The sequence below is a fragment of the Notothenia rossii genome (assembly GCF_949606895.1).
Source record: "Notothenia rossii genome assembly, chromosome: 2".
In the NCBI taxonomy this organism is placed as follows: domain Eukaryota; kingdom Metazoa; phylum Chordata; class Actinopteri; order Perciformes; family Nototheniidae; genus Notothenia; species Notothenia rossii.
Genome location: NC_136904.1, coordinates 55,596,725 through 55,602,724, shown reverse-complemented (window position 1 = coordinate 55,602,724; position 6,000 = coordinate 55,596,725). Strand labels below are relative to the sequence as shown.

At 39.7% G+C, this 6,000-nt stretch overlaps 1 long non-coding RNA gene across 1 annotated transcript in view; it reads right to left on the bottom strand.

Moving 5' to 3' along the window:
* Positions 1-4,222: 4,222 nt before the first annotated feature.
* The window catches only part of LOC307028010, a 32,733-nt gene continuing 30,955 nt past the window's right edge, over positions 4,223-6,000 (bottom strand). The window contains exons 2-3 of the long non-coding RNA XR_013804809.1: positions 4,510-4,584; positions 4,223-4,413 (exon numbers count right to left, since the gene is read on the bottom strand). This is a non-coding gene — a long non-coding RNA (uncharacterized lncRNA). The remainder of the gene's footprint in view (positions 4,414-4,509; positions 4,585-6,000) is intronic.

Sequence of the window (6,000 nt, the reverse complement as noted above, 5' to 3'; positions counted from 1 at the left end):
GCAATACTTTAAAAAAGAGGCAGGACCATGAGGAACCAATAGTAGTGTTTGAATTTGTCCCATGACTCTCTGGCGGCGAATTTGAAGACCCTGCCTTTCCCACAAGGATCAGCTCAGCCATTTCTCTCCAAGAAGTGTCTAAAAACGTAATTTCCTGCGCATTTCATGTCTGGAAAAAATGTTATTCACAATAATAGGTGAGTAAACCTTAATTTCTAATAGTCTAATATACTTAATTTACTAATTAGGTAATGGAAACTTGTTAAAATGCCATTATGGTCAATTGTAAATGTTGCCTTGAGGCAACACTGTACCATTATGGATTCACCATGATATTGTGGTATTGTGTGTTTAGGTATAAACTGTTCAAAAGCATACCATTCATCATAGATCTCTACAATTTAACCAAGATACATTTGATGTTAAAGCCAACCCAACGATCTGTGCAAAGATGGGATAAGAAAAAGAAAGAAACATTGCAGGTTACCTGCCCAAGTGTTGTGCATGCATACAATAAAAGTATGGGAGGAGTGGATCTTCTAGACTCGCTGATTGCTCTCTACAGAACAAAGATCAGGTCAAGGAAGTGGCATCACAAGATCGTGTTGCACATGATGGATTTCACTCTAGTGAATGCGTGGCTCTTGTACCCCAGGGACTGCAAGGACTGCGGCATCCCCAAGAAAGAAGTGTACAGCCTGCTTAAATTCAACGCTGAAGTTGCAGGTTGCCTTTGCAACGAGAGGAAAGTTTTGAAGAAGAGGGGGAGACCATCTCATAATGTTGACAGAGACCTGGCAGAGAAGAAGCACAGAGGTTCTGCCTCATCAGTGCCATCAACACATGTGCATCATGACCACACTGACCATTGGCCTGTGTGGGTGGAGAAAAAGGGCCGGTGCAAATACCCTGGCTGTAAGGGTGAAAGTGCAGTGATCAAAGTGTGTCACGTACCTGTGCTTCACTGCTGACAATAACTGCTTCATGAACTTCCACAATAGTGAGTCTATTTTGTCAAATGGCTCAATAAAGTTTGATGAAAGATGCCTAGGCTCTTTGCATTTTTATTCCTAAAAGTTGTTTCACAATGGTACAATGTTGCCTGCAGGCAACATTCAGACATGTAATCTTGTTAAAAATATAAAAAATAACGATTTTCACATTTTAATTGGCATGCAATTTAACCTGTTGAGGCAATTTATATTTTCCATGTGTTTTTAAATACATTTTGTTCAAATTTGAAACAATAACTCTCTTTCAAACCCCAATCCATCAGAGATTCTTCCTCCCTCACAGCATTCAAAACATCACTCAAATCCCACCTGTTCAACACTGCATTCAACCACTGACCACCCCACTCCACCCCTATTTTCTGTGTTGTTTATCTCTTTTTGTATTTCTTTGTTTTTTTGTTGTTGTCTTTTCTTAATTCTCTGTCAAAGCGTCTTTGAGGTTCATGAAAAGTGCTATAAGAGTCCCATGTATTATTATTTATATATTTTAACTTACCATTATGGTACAGTGTTGCCTCAAGGCAATACACCCCAAAAAGTACCCCCAAATAATTATTTATTTAAAATGTCTTTAGATTATGTTTATTTGGTCTATTATATGACAAAAAAACACTCCAAACATTTTTTTCCCCAAATGGCATCATAGTGCGTACCATAGAGGGTTTTAATGAATTTTAACTGAACAATAACTGAATGAGTTTGTCTCACTCTTAGACCAGCAGGGGTACCAAATCTATGCAGACTGCTGCAATAAGTATATTAATTAACTGTCTCGTCGATGTTTGTCTAAATTAATATGATATTAGCTGTCATTCACTGTTATGATTCACATATTCAGTGTTATTATTAAAAAAACTATATTTTTTGGAGGAGTTAATGATGAATGTTCCACAAGATGCTTGCTCACCCTCCTTCAAATTTGAAAGACAAGTAATTACTATCATAATTCAAAAGAACAGTTCAGCGCCCCACAACTTCATTGCAAACAGTTACAACCTTGACTTTACATCAGAAAGAACAAACATTAAAGAAGTAACTAACTGCATCAGTTAGGGTTAAAAAAAACGTGTATTCAGCTCAAACATAAACATCGCTGCAGTAAGTTATTTTCCAGTGGAAAGTCCTTACCTACTGGCCTAGTTAAATCAAAGTGGTTACTTTTTTTTGGCTGGGCAGTGAAGTTTTACTCACCGTCTTATTTGACTTTCTCAGAACTTCAAACAGAAAAAATATATATTTACACACGTAAGGTCATCATCTTAACAGTTTATTATGCTCATCGAGTCATCCGTGAGCAGAGCATCAAGTTGGCATGCCTATAACAGCTGAATGTGGCGATTACCATCTTGCTCAGCAAAACGCATCACAAACTTATTAAGATTTAAAGTTATGGTGCATTTTGATTCAATGCTGAGTACAGCCTGAAGAACATATCGAGGATTAAAAAACTAATGTCACAACAGGACTTAGAAAAGCTTGTCCATGCTTTTATCTTTAGTAGACTCGACTACTGCAATAGTGTATTCACAGGACTAACAACAAAATCCATCAGAAAACTGCAGCTGATTCAGAACGCTGCTGCACGTTCCTCACTAATATTAAAAGAGTGGATCACATCAGTCCGGTTCTGAAATCTTTACATTGGCTTCCAGTCGGCCAAATAATTGATTTTAAAGTAGGCTACTATTGCTAGTTTTTAACTCATTACATGGTTTAGGACCAAAGTATATTGTTGAACTCCTGCATAATTACGAGCCATCAAGGTGCCTCAGGTCTTCTGGGACGGGTCTGCTATCGGTTCCGAGAGTAAAAACAAAACATGGAGAGGCAGCATTTAGCTATTATGCCCCGACAATCTGGAACAAACTATCCAAATCATGCACGTCCGCGGAAACGCTTACTATTTTTAAATCAAGACTAAAAACATATCTCTTTGGCTGCTTTTAATTGAGCTGCTCATATTCGCACTACAGTATGCCTTTTAAACATGTATTGTATACCTGTGGTGTTTATTTTAATTATTTTATTATATTTGCTTTGTAATGCCTGTTGTAAAATGCCATTATATATGTATTTTTACTGTATGTATTCCTAAAAAGTGTTTTAATTTGTTTTGTAAAGCACTTTGAATTGTCGCGTACAGAAAAGTGCTATATAAATAAACTTGCCTTGCCTTGCCTTGCCTTACAGACAAACTTGAAAGTCTCTTCTCTGTCATTGTAGACCGCAAATACCTCATTCCTTCCGTCTACTTGGATCCGAAATGCTTCTCGTTTTGCACTGTCCCCCCGTTCAAAGGAAATCGCCGCCAATCATATTTCCAGGCTCGCGCCAGGGCCGGGGGAGGGGTTACAAGGCGCGTCTCGTGCTGCATTCACTTGCACTCGGACATTAGAGTGAGCCACAACTTTTCTTTCAAAACAAAGCTGCCAACTGGGGTGGCAAGGCATTTTTCTGAGGTGGCAGCTGCCACCCTGTGCCACCCTGTTGAACCGCCGCCGCCTCTACGTCTACGAGTGTCTTGCCTGCCTGACTGACTGTTGCTTGGATGGCTGGTCTGCCCTCACGGCTGTGTCTGTCTGCACAGCCGGCTTGCCTGCCCTACTGTGCTTCACCGCTACACTACTGGCTGGCGGGTGTTGCTCTTGGCCTACATTGTCTGTACCAGCCTCCTGGTATCACTGTGCCTTTGCTCTTCATTACAGGGCCATATTTTAAACATTGTTATCGCGGACTGTTCGATTAATCTCTGTTCATGATTAGTTATTATAATTCAGTTAAGTTTGTTTTGTTTATTTAATTCAAGATTAAGTAAACTGTTAGGTTGATTTTCGTTTCTTTGGTTTAGTTTTCGACCCTGTTGCTTTAAATTTGTTTTGTTTATTTCAGTTACTTGAAATCAGTATTTTGTAGTATTCTTGACTTTTTATTGTCTTGTACTTATCTTATGTGTTGCTCTGTGTATTAATTTGTGTTTACTGTTTATCCCAGTAATTGTGTCTTGTTTGCCCCTCTTAGTTGCTGAGAGCCAAAGGTGTGGTGCTGTGCTCCCAGGGCCGATTCTAGGGTCTGTGGGGGCCCTAGGCAAAAATTCACTTTTCACTATCATTTAGGACGTTTGGCCATTGTGCAGGGTCGTCTGATGTGATCAAACCCTTTCTAGTCGTGGAAGTGCTGCTGGAGGTAGGGGTTGACGTGTCATCTTCATGATGAGAAGATGTTGCTGTCCCACTGGAGGCAGATGTTGACGCCCCACTGGAGGCAGATGTTGACACCTCACTTGAGGCAGATGTTGACGCCCCACTGGAGGCAGATGTTGACGCCCCACTGGAGGCAGATGTTGACGCCCCACTCAAGGTAGATATTGACGCCCCACTGGAGGTAGATGTTGACTGAACTGCTATGACCAAAAAAGAAACAGGGAATATCATGTTACAATGAATCTTTGGAGTGCAATGCACAGTATAATCAATTAAAAGTGGAATACTTAACTTACCATCATCAGCATTTGGAGGGGGCACCTTATCCTTTTCCGTTGCTGCTGCTGGTGCCAGAAACTTAAGAAAGGATCCTGAGGATAGATAATAAAGTGAAACTTATAACAGTAACATGTCAACAATTCAAAATGCTTTCACTTTATATTATTCAAATTTCTCATATTTAGCTTTCAAATGTTGTTCTTGGGGATAGCTTCCACTATTCTTCATTGTTTACTATTTCCATTTCATTTGAAAGGGACAATGTAAGTGAACATGGTTCCAATACAGAGGATTGTGCTGGAGCCTGCACTATGGCTACTAAAGTTGAAATATACAGTTTTCAGTATCATCATAAAACCACTAGGAGTACACTACAGAGAAGGAAAATACAATAAAATACACTCAACACATACTAATACTAACTTAACAATAAGTTACTAAGTCTTAGAGTACACTTGTCCAAATGTCTTGCATCTAAATTTCCTAATTTCACATTCATAGCTTGACAGTTAGCTCAGTCGGACACAGCTTCATCAGTTAATGTATTATCTTTTCAATTTACACACGGCATCTATTGCACGTCTGTCCGTCCTGGGAGAGGGATCCCTCCTCTGTTGCTCTCCCTGAGGTTTCTCCCATTTTTCCCTTTAAACTGTGGGTTTTCTCCGGAAGTCTTTCCTTGTACGATGTGAGGGTCTAAGGACAGAGGGTGTCGTATTGTCATACTGATATTCTGCACAAACTGTGAAGTCCACTGAGACAAAGGTAACATTTGTGATATTGGGCTATATAAATAAACATTGATTGATTGATTGATTGATTGATTGATTGATTGATTGATTGATTAACTAGCCTACAGAAAAAGTTAGCTGATTTCCCCCTCCAAATTACTCCATTACTGGTGTCCCATTAAACAATGGGTGAAACCTTAATGTAGAAATGGCAGAGACCATGTTATTTCAGTAACAATGCCAAAAAGATGAATGAAGACGTGTTAATACTGTAATTACTAGCTTTTACTTTCTTTCAGCCGGCTAGCTAAGCTAAGCTAACACGTCAACGGCAACTGTAATTTCTAGCTTCTACGTTCTTTCAGCCAGCTAGCTAAGCTAAGCTAAGCCAATAGGTCAACGGCGTTGTACCGACCCGGCTGCGCACACTTGACTCGGTAATGTCACCGCCAGCAGAGCAGATACTGTTCTACTAGGTTAACTCATGTCATGTTAAACGTCAAAGTAAACTAAATAAATAATTTGATTCTAGTGGAAGTTACGTAATTCAAGTTTCTCTATCCCACAGTTAAGGTTTGTTGGAGCAAACACCACAGTGGTGGTGGCTTAAAGCCCACCTCTGCTCCGCGCCGTCCGTTAGATGAGCCTGGTCACATTAATAAGAGAAGGAGTTCAAAACACCGGCATAAAACTTATAACAATAATCTGATTGTAATGGTAAAAAAACACACAATACGAAATACAGAGTACTCTGGACTTCCAGTTCTACTGCCGTGC